The sequence below is a fragment of the Macrotis lagotis genome, chromosome 8, assembly GCF_037893015.1.
Source record: "Macrotis lagotis isolate mMagLag1 chromosome 8, bilby.v1.9.chrom.fasta, whole genome shotgun sequence".
In the NCBI taxonomy this organism is placed as follows: domain Eukaryota; kingdom Metazoa; phylum Chordata; class Mammalia; order Peramelemorphia; family Peramelidae; genus Macrotis; species Macrotis lagotis.
This window is the reverse complement of record NC_133665.1, coordinates 68,490,932-68,509,595: the sequence shown is the minus strand read 5'-3', so window position 1 is coordinate 68,509,595 and position 18,664 is coordinate 68,490,932.

Here is an 18,664-nt window from a genome sequence, read left to right as displayed (position 1 = left end):
GTTCATAGAGCCTATATTAGCAGTGTTTTCAAGGAATTCAAAGACCAAAGTTGGAATAAAGTTGAAAAAGTCTTTGAACGATAGAGATTATTTTTACTAATTCAAACCATAGAACAGTCTCAACAACAATGCCTAATACATCTTATTTCCATTCATACATATTTATTGAAGACTCAGAAGTCAAAAGAACAAGCATTAAATCTATAATTCATGGGTTTTTTTTTTCAAAAGGAGGCAACTACACATGTTTTCAATGGGACAATCCTCTTTAGGATATAAGAAGAATATGAAATGCCAAGAGTCATGATTTTTTTAAATTAAATACATGTTATTTTGACACAATAGATTCCCAACAAAAACACAATGTGCACATGTATATAGACACACATCCCACAAATACACATGAAAAGAATTATTTTATCAGTTTTTTAACTGAAAGATAGGCTATGTCCTTGGTTGACAATGCTTGTTACTCTTCTGGGCAATGAGATAAAATAAATTAGGACTATTACAAAAACCTTACCTGGTTATTGATCACCTCCTACTAAAATTAAAATTTAAACTGAAATTTCCAATACACTAAATCTTTAATTCTATTCCTTTAGGAGAGAGGTAGAAATTAACTTCAAAGAGAAAACAAACAGGCCCTCAGTGGCTTAAAAATCAATTCTAAAAACAGCAGTGACAATAATGAGAGCATCAGAAGAGAAGGAGTAATAGTTTAGGAGCTAGTGGACTTTTTGAATCCTGTCATGTTTACTACCACGTGACATTAGGCTTGTTACTTAACCTTTCTTAGATTTAGCTTTCTCTGTAAAACCAAGGGGTGACAGTAGGCCTTTAAGATCCCTTCCACAAGTGCAAGGACTATTCCCTTTAATTTAGAAAAAAACAGATATCTTATTGTCTGATCTTGTTACCTCTTAGACTCCTCTTCTATAAGGATATGATTTCTCTCTCATCACACCCAATTTGGATCAAGGTACAACATGGAAATGAAGTAAAGACTGACAGAGTGCTTTCTGTGGGGGTGGGGTGGGGGGAGGGAAGCAAGATTTGGGGGGTTGTAAAACTCAAATAATATCTTTAATAAAAATAAATTTAAAAAAAAGGTCCCTTGCAACTCCAGTTCTATGAGACTATGATTCCAGCTCCATTTGAAGTCATCTTTGCTACCTCTTCAGAGGCAGTTTTTCTCTTTCCTGGGACTTTGAATGTCTTTTCAATATAAATCTAGCCAACTAAACTTAGTCAGTCATTTAGTCAATCTAATCTTTAACTCCATCCTTTGCTTTTGTTTTTAGAGCTTGAAGAAACATTTTTTTTTTAGATTTTGCTAAGGATGTTGTTTTAAATGTAAGTTTTTCTTTATTAAAAACAATGTAGTCACCTATGAAAGCTTTCAGTTAGGGAACTGCGGGCCTGATAGTGGCCTTGTCACCTGTTTTTTTCTTGATATGACTAGAAAAACCACAAGGAACTTCCTTTATTGAGTCACCTTTCATTACTAAATCATTTTAGAACTATTCTTGCAAAATAATTTCCCCTTAGATAACCTTTTCCAACCCAGACACAAATTCTTAAAAATGTCTGCTTTTGAATAGAATTGTTAACTGTCACTTACAAAGAAAGGGTAAAATAATTGTAGACAATATAAAATACTTGGGAACCTACCTACCAAGACAATCCCAGGAACTATATGAATACAATTACAAAACACTTCGCACTAAGTCAAATCTAAACAATTGGAGAAATATTAAATTGCTTATGGGGTAGGAATTAATGGTGGAATTGTAAATTGATCCAACCATTTGAGAGAGCAATTTGGAATTATGCCCAAAGGACAATAAAACTATGCATACCCTTTAACCCAGAAATGCTTCTAATAGTTCTGTACCCTAAAGAGATCAAGGGAAAAGGAAAAGTACCAATCTGTACAAAAATATTTATAGTAGATCTATGCCTGTGGTAGCAAAGAACTGACAATTCTACCTAAATTAAATTACTTATTCAGTGTCATACCAATCAAACTACAAAATATATTTTATAAAGCTAGAAAAAATGATAAAATTTGAAACAACAAAATATCATGGTAATATCAAGGAAATCAATGAAAATACAATGTGAAGAAAGATGGCCTAAGAGTACTAGATCTCAATCTGTATTACAAAAAGTTAAACACCATAACAATTTAGTGCTGCTTAAGAAAGAAAGTAATGGATCAGTGAAATAGAATAGATAACAATACATAGTAGTAAATGATCATAGTAATCCAGTATTTAATAAATCCAAAGATCCAAGCTTTTGGGACAAAAACTCACTATTTGACAAAAATTGCTAGAAAAACTGGAGAGCAATTCAGGAAAACTAGATTTGAACCAACATCTGAAACCCTAAATGAAGATAAGGTCAAAGCCGGTACATGATTGAGATATAAAGGATGATATCATAAGCAAATTAGGGGAGCATGGAAAATTTTCCCTGTCAGATCTATGGATAAGGGAAGAATTTATAGAAAAATAAGAAATAGGGGTGGCTATATGGCGTAGTGGATAAAGCACTGGCCTTGGAGTCAGGAGTACCTGGGTTCAAATCCGGTCTCAGACACTTAATAATCACCTAGCTGTGTGGCCTTGGGCAAGCCACTTAACCCCATTTGCTTTGCAAAAACCTAAAAAAAAAAATAAGAAATAGAAAGTATTCCAGGATGCAAAATGGATAGCTTTAATTACATTAAATTAAAAAGTTTTGGCACAAGCAAAACCATTGCAAAAGGAAAGCAGGAAACTGGAGGCAAAGGAAGGAAACCCCAAAATGCCTCCAATAATTCTGTACCCTAAAGAGATCAAAGGAAAAGGAAAGGTACCTATATGTATGAAGATATTATAGCAGTTCTATGCCTGTGGTGGCAAAGAATTGAAAATTGACAGGTTGCCCCTCAATAGAGGATTGAGTGTACAAGTGGTGGTATATTATTGTAATAGAATACTATTATTCTATAAGAAATGATAAGCAGGAGAGTTTCAGAAAAACCTGGAAAGACTTTTGAACTGATACAAAGTGGAATGAACAGAACCAGAAGAATACTGTACATAGTAACAGATCAACTGTGAATGACTTAGTTATTCTGAGTCAATTTTGAAAGACTTATGATACAAAATGCTAACTACTTCCCAGAGGAAGAACTGATAGAGTCTGAATGAAGATCAAAGTATACTTTTTTGCTTTTGTTGTTTTTCTTGGAGTTTTTTTGCCTATTTTCTTTTGCAAATATGGAAATGTTTTTTGCATGACTTCACATATATAATTTATATCAAATTACTTGTCTGCTCAAGGAGTATGGAGGAAAGGAAGAAAGGAAGAGAATCTGGAATTCAAAACTTTAAAAAACAAATATTAACAAAATTACATGTAATTGAGAAAAAACATAGTTGAAAGTAATAATAATAATAATATTAAAGATAATGAGAATAAAGCAAGAACAATATCAAGAAAAAAACAAGAACAAGAACAACAAGAAGAGAGAAATTCAAATAATTTCTTTATCTATTAAGTTACCTAGGACACAGTTCTAGGATTTTAGAGTCAGAACTGACATTAGAGAATAACATAGAAGCAGCCACATGGAGCTGGTTTTACATGGATCCAGCCTGGAGAAGGGAGTGGGCAGAACCCTTCAAGCGAAGCTAACCTACCTCCTTTGCAGGAAGGAGTCAGCAGAGAGGGGTCAAGGTGTGACTCACCTGGACATGCATGATGGGAGTCAGGCAGAGATAGGTAAAGGAGGGGAAGGGGGAAAGGTAGGTTGTAATTTACATTTGAGAAGAGTATTAAATTCAAAAATGGGGAGGGAGTTAGAAGCCTACATGTTAAGAACTGTTGTGTGTGGGAGCACTGTAAACTATCATCACCTGGTGTCCTTGAGCACCAAAGTCTTATTTTACTGAGTGCCTCAGGAGGGAGTGGGAGTGGATTAGAGACTGGGAAGGATATTTAAGCACTTGTATTTTGGTAAATAAACAGAGACCTTGGAGACCTTGGTATATAGGTATATATCCCTTGTCTCCCACCCCTTCAACACTTGCCTGGGGAAGATTGAAGGAGTCCAGAAAAGGGACTCAACATAAGAGAATGGAAAAGGGATTCAATATATGATGTCCAGTAAAGGAACTCAACACCTACAGAAAGTGTCAAATACAGATAATAGTTCCTTAATATAACAGGAAAGGCTAGACTAATATTTCTCCTACAACATAACCACAGCATCACCAGCTGCACCACATATAGCATGAAAAATTCTGTGTTTGAAGGTATTGAGAGTGCAGGGATCCCTTGAGAAAAACTCAGAAATGTCATACCACTCTGGCAATATTGCTTCCCTCAGTTCCAAGGTCCTTACCTTGGAGCTTTCTGATCACCTTGGGACTTTCTGACATTTCTGTGATTTGTCCAAGATCACACAGTTAATAAGAGAATGAGGTCAGATTTGAACTCAGGAAACTGAATCTTTCTGACTCTAAGTCAAGCATTCTTTCCACTGTACCACCTAGTAGCTCCAGTGCCCCATTATAGGTTATTAATTCATATGAGGCTTTGTATTAGTCTAACTAGGTTTTTTTTTTTAAGTAGGGTATTTACTTTTACATGTTGCATTGACTTCCCAGCTGGAGAATGGAAAGCAAATCATGAAAAACTATCACTTGGATATTATTAATGTGAATGAAGCTCTCTACAAAAATTTTCAGAGGACCCCAGTATCATAGTTATATCCCTACTGGTCAAGATTATGAATGCAATCTTAGATGATGAAACAGAATAGTCAAGTGTCCTATAGGGGAAAATCGAACTCTTTAACCATGAATAAAATTCAAACTTCTTTGTCATTTAGGAGCCTTCAGTGTCTGGAATCTTTTTATTTTTCCATCAATATTTAGGTTTCTTCTCCCCATGCTTTTACAAAATGATGTCTTCTCGAATACAAGACTCACACTCTAATTTACATGTTTTTGCTCCTCCAGTCTTCTGTACTTGAATTGTTCTCCCCTCTTTATTGTTTTAATTTCTTGGTTGTCTCTGCTGCTGTCTTGATCAAAATGAACAGCCCACCCTCCTACACCACCCCCCTCCAATTAGGCAATGACTTTTCAAGGGGATTAGCTAAAACTCCCTTCTTGCTATTTGCTGGGATTTGAATCATTCCAGTAAATTGAGTACCAAAATTATCTTATTTTTGTACAGGAACTACAAATCACAACTGTTTCTTTAGACAATCGAAATACTCTTCTTGTCAAAGTCACTGTATTTCATGCAAGGCTCAAACCCCAAAGAGATTAGGCATAAAACATCTACAAGCAAAACCTTGAAGAAAAATAAATGGTTAAAAAATAAACTAGAATAGCTGGAAAAAATGAGGTAGAAAATTAAGATTAAGTAAAAGATTAGAAATTAAATAAAGGAAATGAAATGAAATGAAAAATTAGAAAATAAATGATAAAAAAGGAGGAAATCTTTTTTAATCAACAGTCAGTAAAGATTTATTAAATACATATTCTGTAACAGGCTCTATAAGTATGAGGGCTACAAAGAAAGGAAAAAGATGGTTTTTCTCTTTGTGGAACTCACTCCCTAAAGGGGCTGTCTCCCTAAAAGGGGCAACAATAAATAAATAAATAACTATGTTCAAAAAATTATGTTCAGAATAAATGGGAAATAATTTACAGTGAAAGCATTAGAATTAAGAGGGATTAGGAAAGGTCTCCTATAGATTTGAAGGAAGTTGGGGAAGCCAGAAGGAGAAAATAAGGAGGGAGAGCATTGCAGGTATGAGAGACAAGGCTGTTGGAGCAGGGAGAAGGGAGAGACGTGTGACAGGTAGGCTAACCATTGGGTTGTTGTAATAGTCCAGGAGTTATATGATAAGAGCTTTCATCAGGATGGTAGCAGTTATCAAAGGAGAGAAGGAGGTTTATTCAAGAGAAGCTGTAAAGGTGGAATTGTCAGATCTTGGCAACAGAATCTATATAAGAAGTGAGAGATACTGAGAATGACAAGATGCCACCTAAGTTGAGAGCCTGGGAGGATGGTGATGCACTCAACAGCAATTATTTCATATATGTTGTATTCATTTACCTGTGATCATGTTTTATTTTCCTAATAGAATGTGAGATCCTTGAAGGCAGGAATGGTCTTGATTTTGTATTTGTACCTGTAGCACCAGTATGTGGCACATATTGACATAATAAGTGCTTATCAATTGATTGATGGTTTGAAAAGTTGAACTCCATCCAAAGCTGGTTTTCTTTTTTCTTTTTTTCCAGATAGAGTATATAATAGTTTACTTCCTTTATATAAACTAAAAATCCAAACAAATAATACAGCATTGATGCTACTGATTGGCAACTGTTAACTGCAACAGTTTTCCAAAACAAAATTGGACAATAGCCATTTTGCTCTTCTGTTAAGTTAATTAAAAAAAAAGTTCTATCAACTTGTATTGAAAAATAGTAAAATTAGCACTGTCTTAGTCAAAATAAATGAAAAGATGATTGTTTTTGCTGTTGGGTTTCATTATGGAGATTGTTTATTTTTTCTAATAGCAAAAGTTTTGCAAATCATAATATCTTTATTTTTACACACAAAGTTCAGAATTTGGCAATTTTTATCAGTAGTTCAATCTAATAGGGTTAAATTATGTAACTTTTTTTTTAGGTTTTGTTTTTGTTTTTGCAAGGCAAATGGGGTTAAGTGGCTTGCCCAAGGCCACACAGCTAGGTAATTATTAAGTGTCTGAGGTCAGACTTGAACTCAGGTACTCCTGACTCCAGGGCTGGCGCTCTATCCACTGTGCCACCTAGCCACCCCAAATTATGTAATTTTTAAATATCATCTTTAAAGTTATACTTCATTATCTTTTGATTATAATGATAGCTTTATCTTAATGAGATAGAAGAATTGTCAGATGAATCTTCTCAAATTGGTTCATTTCCTTATTTTGGAATGCATCTTCTCCTTTGAGATCATTGTCAAGAAAATTCCTGGTCCTTATTATAGAAAGTAAGTTCCAAAGTCAGATCTGAAATGAAGTCTTTTAACTGCAATGGGTCTTTCTAATATGCCATGCAACCACTCATCAAAACCATGAACATCTGGTCTCTTGTTACCTTGGATAATGAGGATCCTGGAATAATAGTAAGAGAGGGTAAAAGGGAGAGCTACTTTGATTACTCCATATAAGTCTTTTTTTTCCAAGAACTCCTAGAGACTGGAAGGGACTGCTTGTGCTGAGCTATATCTTGCTGTTGGACTCCAAATAACTCTGAAAGAGAGAGTGAAATTGATGTTGCACAGATCTGTCTCATTTAAATACAATTCACTTGCAAGACATCCTCCTGATATCATTGATCCTCTTTGAGAATGAAGGATGAACAACAATAACATTTTCTGTCAAGGATAGCAGGTAAATATACCCCTCCTAAAATTTCTTGGCAGAAATATATCAATGAGATCTAAGACAATGGAGAAGTGAAAAAACCCAGACCCCCAATTTCCCTTTCTTTGTCTTTGAAGAGACTTCCAGTCCCAAGCTTTAAAGTGCAAAAATGAGATAGTTGATATGGGGAGGATGGGAGGGAGATGTTGAATCATGCACCAAAAATGCACCATGCTGACCACAAGGAATGGGTAGCCATTACGTTTAGATTGATACTTATGGCATGACCCCCCATTGTAGTAATTGCTAGAACCTTTACCTATGATGTTTGAGGATGGAGGCAGAACTAGCAAGAGCTGGGGCCTATATCTACATAGAGATACAAGTTATCTAATGAAAGTCAACACTATTCAGGCAAGTCAAGACCAGAGATAAGATGAAAACAGTAGATTTTTGGAAACCATATCATTTGCTGAGATAGACAAATGACAAATTCTCTTAACCCAAAGGATCCTTGTCTCTAGTTGATAATGACCCCTTACTCCTGCAAGGGGATTCTTTGCACATAACTCTTTCTCCCTAATCCTTTCACCATTTTGTAAAAGTGAGAACAGGTGCAGGAGAACCCCATTTCAGTATCTTGCTGTAAAACATTTTTCTGTCAATTTTGTCTCGGATGGTAAAATCTGTGTGATGACTAGTTGGATTGACTGTATAATAATAATGTAAGACATATGTGCTGTTCCCTATTTATTGTTATTGTCCAGTTTTCCAGAAATTCTAGAAGCTTCTTAGCTTCTCCTTAGTAATTTTTCTTGACAACAGTCACATTGATCTCAAATAAGTATAAAATGCAAGCTTGCCTTACAAGCTGTGGGGTTGAGAAAGGGTTGCTTTCATTCACTTGTGTATTAGAAGAAATGAGTTGATTTCTAAATTATACATATATCCACATGGTTTGTCTAAATGTGGCTTGTAGGGAGCATGAATAAATTTCTTTGGAGACTTTCCCATTCCTCTTCAAGGAAGATTTTGATTCCTTTATGGAAAGCAGATTTCTAAGAGGTCTCTTCCTGAAGAGAACCTGGAACTCTGTATGTCTTCTCTGAAGACAGAGAAACAATGCTTCTCTCCCAAGATCTCACCAACTCCCCCTCTCTTGAAATCATGGAATGTTGAGAAATCATTCTTTCTACTTAATGAGGAAAGTCTTGTGCAAATATATTTGAATCCCATGTTACAAAAACTTTATTATTACTTGTGAATGAAAAGGGAATTTACCCAAAGTAAAGAATTCTAGAGCAATTAGTAATTTTGGAATATATTTTATATCAGGTCTTAAAATTCAAAACCTCCTTACTCAAACTTGTCAAGGTTGAGCTATTTGCAGACAGGTATAAAGAACATCTCTGTTACTGTTCAGTTAATTAATTAGTATGACACCTTGTTTCCTATAGACTTGTAGAAAGTAGGGACACAAATGGTGTATGCAGCACCTCAAATGTCATCTGAGAAACCCACCAAATATATATCTTACTGGCGCCTACACATCAACATAGAAAAGAAAAGGCAGTGGTGGGTGTGCTTGGAAAAGAATTACAAGCTTCTAGCTTATAGTATAACTAATAGCCTTTTGCAATTCTGTGGAATTCTATGGAAACCACACACTCAATTCAAAATAAGCATTTTTGTTGTTTCAATTATCCAAAAAACTGAGGGGAAGGAAAGAATTCAGTCTTTATAGAAAATGAACTTGGCTTTTGAGTTACACAGCTTGGCTCTTTTTCTGTTTCATTTCTCAGAAAAAAAAAAGATTATCTGTTTCAACTATTCCCACTTTCCAAATGACATTATGAATCATTTCTGGCTCATTACCTTCTATCCTGTATTGACTGCACCCTATTATATATTTATTTAGTAAACATCAGCTTAAAGAATTCATCCTTCCTTTGCTGCTTCAGACCCTTTTAAAAAATGAATAACTAGGTTAGTACAAATAATGAATTCCCTGAAGAGGTCATATATATTCTAATTGACACTATTTGAAATAATAACTATGCAAAATATGATCATTGGTTCCAGTCCAATTGAAATATGCAGTGTAAACTTGAATAATGCAACCTCTTCAGAAGATTCATTATTCATGCTAATCATGTATTTTGATGTGATCTAATAAGAATGTCATGTCATTACTACCTTCATCTTAACATCCATAGGTCATTAGATCTGTGATCCCATAAGTGTGGATGTTTTCTTCCATCTCTAGCTGTTGACTGTCCTCAATGCCTGCAATTCACTGTTTTCACTTGTACATTTAAGTGGCCTTGGTTTCCCTACAGACTTAGCTCAAGCAAATACTACTTTCCATCCGAAGCTTTTTCTGATCCCCATCCAACAGCTCCATGTGCCTCCCTCCCCAAAATTAGATGAGCTATTTTGTATATATTCATTTTTATGTATTTTCTTCTCTAGAAAGATTATAAAATCTTGAAAGACAGCAATAATTTCATTTCTGTCATCGTAATCCCAGCAGTCTCTACATCATGACATGTTCTAAATAAATGCTTATTGGTTGCTTGGGTGATTGACATACATTTTGATGAAAAACCCTACAGTGGTATTTATTGTGTGTATATATATTCCTATTTTTCTGATGTAGAAACTGAGGTTGAGAGACTTGTCCACTGTCACACAGTTAGTAAGCATCTGAGACTGGATTTGAACTCAGATCTTCCTAGTTTTCTATCTACTGTATCATCTAACTGCTTTGCCACATTTAAGGAGCTATATACACATAAGATATAACCATATGAACAATTTAGTTGCCAAAACATCCAAAAAAGATTACATTTGAAAAATTGAGAAAGTCCACTTGTGAAGAGTTTTTGTTGTTTTATTTGTTTTCCAATTATATATACAATAGTAGTTTCTACCAATCATTTTTGTAAGGTTTTGAATTTTATAATTTTCTCCCTCCCTTCCCTTCCCCCTCCCCCAACAGAAGGCAATCTGATAGTCTTTACATTTCACTCATGAAGTTTTACAAATAAAATATGGAGAAGCAAATTATTCAGAGAATGAGTAAAGAAATAACTGCAGCATCAGAGCATTGTAATTTATTAGATCATTTGCATGTTTTTTAGATTTCTAGAGTTTAAAACTGACAAGATTGCAAATAAAATAACTGAAGATGATGGGAAGATTAAATAAGGACTTTTATTAAATTCAAATCTGATTTTTTAAAAGGTAGATTTTTTGTGAGTTTTTAACCTCATAAGGAAAAGACGAGTCACTGACTACCCTGAGGCTCTGATTTGAGGTTTTGAGAATAGTGAAAAAAAACACTATGAAGTAGTACTCTTGTATGAAGAAGCCAGCAGTAAGGTTTGAGCTCTTATGCTGGGAACCTGAAGACAGAATGAGATATATTGCATTGATGACTGCCCTTGGGGGAGGTGGAACGGTTGGAGAAATTTCTGGAAAACTTATTGGAAAAGAGCTGCTAATTGAATTTATTGTACTCCAGTACCAGCTATAGTTTGAGAGCCTGGAAAATTCTAGAAAGTGCTTAATTGTTATCTATTGCTCTCACTAGATTGAGGAAAAGTAGAGGGGGCATAAAGGCTTCATATCTGCTTTAAGAACTATGGGGTAGTGGGGTGGCTAGGTTGCGCAGTGGATAGAACACCAGCCCTGGAGTCAGGAGGACCTGAGTTCAAATCCGACCTCAGACACTTAATAACTACCTAGCTGTGTGGCCTTGGGCAAGCCACTTAACCCCAGTGCCTTGCAAAAACCTAAAAAAAAAAGAACTATGGGGTGTAGGAGGTGATCATGGAAGACTAGCATCCACCTTTGCTGTCCAACCATAACCCAAGTCTCACCTCTGACTCTAAGAAGTTATAGGACACACAGTAACCACACCCTAGTAAAACCTTCTAGACAGACTGAACCAGGTTGAGAGCAACTTGATACACCACAGACCTGAATAGTTGGAGGATTACTTCAAGCACGTGAAGACTTCCACTTGCACAATAGATGGATGAGAACAATTTGTTTCAACAACCATGAAGGCAGCTGAAGTAGGCATTGCAGAATTCTTAAAGGTTGCTCAGACATGGAAGATGCCACGGTCATATACTACATTGACTTTTGTCTTGCCTCTGGACTTTACTGACTCTGGAAGAAAGAATGAGGCTGCTCACTTAAATCCAATTCATGAGTAAGTCAAGATATCTCCCTTGTGATATCATAGGTTCTCTTCAAAACAAAGGACAAATAATGCTTTGAGAAGAGATTAGGATTCAACTTGATAAAGCAGAATTCTATTGAGTAAAGAACAGGCTGGCTTTAATCTATATTTCCCAAAGTCAACCTTAATTCTCTGAATTAAGTCCATAAGATGGCATGACATCTTTTTTTTACACTTTGTTAAGAGACAGATATTAGCTAAAAAAAAACTTTGCCAATGCTTCATCAGTTTGAGAGTAGAAGGTAAAAGGAAATGCCTAATAGGAGAATGGTTGGGACCAGACAGGGAGAAGCTAGTGAAGAAATAGCTTTTTGTGGTGCAGATTTTTCCTAAAGGGATGCAGGTCCCGCAATTCAAAGTTGTGAGCTTTCCTGAATACACAGATTTTTACTGCTCTTGTGCTTCCCTATTCACTATATATATATATGTGTGTGTGTGTATATATATATATATATATATATATATATATATATATATATACAGAGAGAGAGAGAGAGAGAGAGTTCTATACTTATAAGTATGTATATAGTCTCCCCTACAGACATTGGGTATTTTGAGGGGAGTGTATGATCAGGAATGTGCTGACTACAGAAGTTGATAGTTAAATTTTCAGTGTGTTTAACACAAAATATGTATGTACAATAGTCACCTGACTGTTCACCCCTGAGGGGAGGGGGGTGAAAAGGGAAAGTGGGAGGAAATGATGTAACTTAAAAATCTGCATATGCATGTGAATGAATGTAGAAAAACTTTCATTACATATAATTGGAAACATAAAATAAAATATCAATTTAAAAAGTTAATGGTATCAGGAGCAGCTAGGTAGCAAAGTGGATAGAGCACTGGCCCTGGAGTCAGAAGAACCTGAGTTAAAATCTAACCTCAGATACTTGATATTAGATGTGTAACCTTAGGCAATTCATTTAACTCCATTGCCCCACCAAAAAAAAAAAGAGAATTAATGGTGTCCTGATGATAAATTTTCTATGAATTTGAAGCATTCTGGTGTCAACTCAGGGGCTACAATGTTTTCTTTTAGTTTAGTTTTTTTTTTTTTTTTTGCAAGGCAATGGGGTTAAGTGGCTTCCCCAAGGCCACACAGCTAGGTAATTATTGAGTGTCTGAGATCACATTTGAACTCAGGGACTCCTGACTCCAAGGCCAGTGCTCTATCCACTGCGCCACCTAGCTGCCCCCAGGGGCTACAATTTTAAAAAGTAGAAGTGTATACTCTCCCCTTCGCCGTCCACAAGAAGGTTACCTTTGGAACCATGAGGCATTTTGAGTCATAGTAATTTCTCTTTGGGAGTCTCAGACCTCCCAGTGTAAGGAGAGGTTAGGATAAATAAAATTGCTCAGAGAGATCTGTGATATTTGTTGTGTCAAAACAAAATTTGTCAATAATTAATTCAAAGAGAAATGTTTGGTATAATTAAAGGAATGTTAGAATCAGAGTCAGAGGACCTGGGTTTAAGTCCCATTTTTAATCTTTTTATTTCTTATTTTTGTTTTAAATTTTGGTTATCTTGTCTTTATATCACCATATTTTAAAAGATATCCTTCCCTTCTTTCCTACTTAGTAAGCTAATAAAAGTAAAAAAGAGGGGGAAAGATAGTTCTTCAGTAAAACTAACCAGCTCATCCACCAAGTATGTCATTTCATGTAATGTTGTCTATTCTCTATAAAGGAGAAACATTTTCTCATCTTTTGTTCAGAGGCAGACTTAGTCAATATAATTTCACACTGAATTTCATTTTTAAAAATTTTTGTATTAATATTGTATGCATTGTTTTACTGATTCATTTAATTCTACATCCTCAATTCATAAGTCATCCTTTACTTCATATTCATTTTTAGAACAGAAGAATTCCATTATATTCAAGTACCAACATTTGTATAGTTATTCTATAATTGAGGAACATCTACTTTGTTTTTGGTTCTTTGGTACCACAAAAAAGTGCTGCTACAAATATCTGAGTATATAAGGGATCTTGTTTTCAGTCTGTGATCTCTTTCAAACTATACTCAGTAATAAGATCTCTAGGTTAAATTTTAATGACTTTTTTTTAACTTAGTGCTTTCCAGAATGGTTAGAACAATTCACAACTACACTGATAGTGCATTACTATATTTGTCTTTCTGGAACTTCTCTTAAAATGGCTATTTCCATTTTTTGTTAACTTTGCTATTTTATTGGGTGAAAAGTGAACCCCTCAGTGTTGTTTTGATTTGTGTTTCTCTTATAAAATAGTTGGGGGGATCTTTCGTGTTTGTTTTTAGTTTGCAATTCTTCAAGAACTTCTCATTTATTATACTTTCAAATTGCCTCAGTTTCCTCAACTGTAAAATTAGTGTTGAACAAAATTATCTTAAATTTCTAATTTTAATCCTGTTTTCTACACTTTTACCTACTTTTGAAGGTTATGAATCAGAAAATTTAGTTTAGAATTTCAGTAATAATAACCACAGAGTCATAGAATAAAGCTAGTTTCATTTTTAAAGGAATATTAAATGACCTTGAAATGCATAGTGCATACCTTGTTGAAGGAGATGTTTTTTAAAAATAACCAATAAACAAAATCAAAATGGATCTTGAATTCTATACATTTCTCACTCATTTATTATCTAAGACAGCCATATGGAAAACTGGATAGATTACTAGACTTATGGTCAAGAAGACCAGAGATTGAATTCCATCTCAAACACTTTCTAGTTGTGTAACATTGGGCAAATCATTGAAACTCAGTCAGACTCAGTTTTCTTCTCTATAATATGGGCATAATAGCAACAAAGCAATTTGTAATTCTTAAATGACTACATAAATGTTATAATAAAATTGTATGAATGTAAGGCTAAGATCTACTGTCTAATAAATATTGTTTGCAAAAGCTCATTCATTTCCTTCTTACAACTTCAGTAAGAATATCTTTTATGAAGATATAGATTATTCTTTTAAAAGATTGTCTAAAGGTGGGAAAGTAGGTTTTTGGGTTGACAGTACTTAATAGCCTCTTGTTCACTTTTTTCATGATATTAAATTTTATAAACTTTTTGGTTTCACATACCTTGAAAATCCATCTTTTGTTATCATTAAAATTAAGTGATCTCTACTGTCTTCTCAACATAATCCACCTTCCTTTTTTGGTTTGGATTTATTCAATGTGACCTCTACTCAGATTGTTTTTGGGAAATCACATAGGTGTTTTTTAATGATCAAAAGCTTTTCCCTGAAACAAAAGTCCTTATTTCAAATACCAAAATTATACTAGTGATAACGGCCAGAAGACAAAAGTGAGATATGTGGCAAGAATATATGATATGAATAGACTGTAACACATTACTAACTAAGGATTATGCAATAACAGCAGCGTATAAAATAAAATAATTATTGCTTTACCACGCAGTTTGTGAGCCACTAACATCAATCATTTTACTAGAGGTAAATCCCCATTATTTTATTAAAGGTTTTGGAACTTTTCTTATTCTGTGTGAAATTTGTTTTTATTATGACTGATTCTATAATGTATCATCTAGGTAATCTGATTGTGAATATAGAAATTTATCTATATAATGTCATCTTTGTTACATTTGTATGACCTAGTAATAAATATTGAATCTCTCTTCATTTATTTAGGTCTTCTTTTATTTCTTTGAAAATTTTCTTGTAGAGGTGTTGCATAGAATCTTAAACCTAGATCTTGAAGGGACCTCAGAGACCATCTAGTCTGATCCTCACATTTTACAGATGAGGAAAATGAGGCTATTTAAATTATTATTATTAAACTTTTTGACTTAGGTGGTGCAATGGATAGAGCACCAGCCCTGGAGTCAGGAGTACCTGAGTTCAAATCTGGCCTCAGACACTTACTAATTACCTAGCTGTGTGGCATTGGGCAAGCCACTTAACCCCATAGCCTTGCAAAAAAAAAATCTAAAAAAAACCTTTTTGACTATCAAACTTGGGCTACTTTCATTGATTACTGAGAGCAAAGAGCAGGATGAGAAATGGAGGGGTGGACAGTGGAGACTTTTTCTTCCTTTGAATCTTTGCTTGTAGTTGCTACATAGCTTGCAATAATTTTTAATTAATTTTTATTAAAGATATTATTTGAGTTTTACAATTTACCTCCCAATCTTACTTCCCTCCCCCCCAAGGAAAGCAATCTGTCAGTCTTTACTTTGTTTCCATGTTGTACCTTGATCTAAATTGGGTGTGATGAGAGAGAAATCATATCCTTTGAGAAGAGAGAAGTCTAAGAGGTAACAAGATCAGACAATAAGATATCTGGTTTTCTCTAAATTAAAGGGAATAGTCCTTGAACTTTGTTCGAACTCAACAGCTCCTTATCTGGATACAGATGGTACTCTCCTTTGCAGACAGCCCAAACTTGTTCCCAATTGTTGCACTGATGGAATGAGCAAGTCCTTCAAGGTGGAACATCACCCCCATGTTGCTGTTAGGGTGTACAGTGTTTTTCTGGTTCTGCTCATCTCACTCAGCATCAGCTCATGCAAATCCCTGCAGGCTTCCCTGAAATCCCATCCCTCCTGGTTTCTAATAGAACAATAGTGTTCCATGACATACATATACCACAGTTTGCTAAGCCATTCCCCAATTGAAGGACATTTACTGGATTTCCAATTCTTTGCCACCACAAACAGGGCTGCTATAAATACTTTTGTACAAGTGATGTTTTTTACCCTTTTTCATCATCTCTTCAGGGTATAGTCCCAGGAGTGGTATTGCTGCATCAAAGGGTATGCACATTTTTGTTGCCCTTTGGGCATAGTTCCAAATAGCTCTCCAGAAGGGTTGGATGAGTTCACAGCTCCACCAAGAGTGTAATAGTGTCCCAGATTTCCCACATCCCTTCCAACAATGATCATTATCCTTTCTGGTCATATTGGCCAATCTGAGAGTTGTGAGGTGGTACCTCAGAGAAGCTTTAATTTGCATTTCTCTAATAATTAATGATTTAGAGCATTTTTTCATACGGCTATGAATTGCTTTGATCTCATCTGTAAATTGCCTTGCATTAATTTTTTGCACTGACTAATTTTTTCCTTTTTTAAATTTATTTCTCCAACTCTAATGCCTAAATTAGAGATTTATGTCTCTCTCAGGTTCCACTTCTACTGCACTTTGAGATGAAATGATCAATCTTCCTTGGTGGGGGAACTGGGACCCTAGGATTCTTGTACTATTCTCCACTTCTTGGTGTTCGTCTCTCCAGAATATTTGAGGTTCTACTAGCTTGGACTAGCAGTATCCAAAGCATAACTGCACTGTTCTAGGTAGCACAGCTGAGTTCCCCTCCTTAGGGCTTTCTGACTTCTCCTGGGTTTTATCATGTGCTTTTGGAAAAGGGAGAGAAAAGAGAAGAGTCCAGATGACTTTTTGTATGTTTCTTGGTTGGAGAAGTAACTTGCTGTTATTTTTCATTATATTTCTTGATCATTATCCAGTCTGGTGTGAACTTCGAGGCTTTGTTTGAGTAGGTATTTGAAAACTAGGCAGCTTACCTCTTATTCAGATCTTGGCAGGAAGTCAATGTTTTTGTTTTTAACATGAGTGCCTCATTTTATCTTCCTTTTCTTAAAAACAATTACTTTTTTGATGCCCTTTCTATTTACATAATAGTTATTTTCCACTTCTCTTCCTGATTTAGTCTTCCTTTGTGACAAAGAAGAATTTTTTAAAAACAGTAAATACAGAAATTGTATCTGACAGAAGATACATTTTCTGACCTATTAGTACCCCATCTCTCTGTTATGAGAAAGGAAGTATTTTATTTTTCTCTAGGATCTTCAGTGATTTTTCCATTGCTCAAAGTAATGTTTTCATTTATATTCTTCTTGTTATTATATATGATATTCTTTTTATATATGATATTCTTTTATATATATGATATTCTTTCAATTCTATTTATTTAACTATTAGTAATGTAACTTATCAATCACTTTTTCTCCACTTACTGATCTAATCATGTGCTTTTTATTGCTGTTGTTCCTACTCCTGATATTATTAAAATTTATTGTTTTCTTATGCCGAAGCATTCTTTTATTTTTATAAATCCAACTTAGTCATATTGATTTTTAAAAATATTTTTAAAATATGTAATCACTTTTCTGGTATTTTATTGATATCATGGAATCAATGATTATTTCTGATATTTTTCTATAATTCTCTTTCTTTACTCTATCCTTCCTGGTGTGGGAATAACAATCATAATTGTCTCATAGAAAAAACTATAATGTATGCTTTACTTCTAGCAGAGAATTTTGTTCTTTAAATGTTTGATAGAAATATCATTCATACATCTGTCTAGACTTGGATTCTTTACCAGAATTTATTTAAGGCTGACTCAATTTTACATTCCAGGATTATGTTGTTTAGTTTATCTTTTTCCTATAATTTTAATTTGGGCATTTTATAATTTTGTAAATGTCTATTTAATTTAGATTTTAATTTGTATTGTCATGTAATTTGGGATAGTTTCTGATTATTTTCTTTATTTCCTTTCCATTTATTATAAATTATTCCTTTCTCATTTTGCATTTTATTTGCTTGAGTTTACTTTCTAATTTTTAAATCAATTTTTGAAAATCAAACTACAATTTATTAACCTTGTTACTCCTTTAAAGACAGCTTTTTTGTTTTACTTAAATTACTGTTCATTTTTACTTTAGCTTATCCCACTTTATATTTAAATGTTTTCTCTTGGGGGCAGCTAGGTGGCGCAGTGGATAAAGCACCAGCCCTGGAGTCAGGATTACCTGGGTTCAAATCTGGTCTCAGACACTTAATAATTACCTAGCTGTGTGGCCTTGGGCAAGCCACTTAACCCCATTTGCCTTGCAAAAAAAAAAAAAAAAGTTTTCTCTTATGATTGTTTTGAGATAAATTTGTTGTTTTTTTTAGGGTTTTTTTAAATTGCACACTCAAATCATTAATGTTCTCTTTTTCACTTTTTTTAATGTA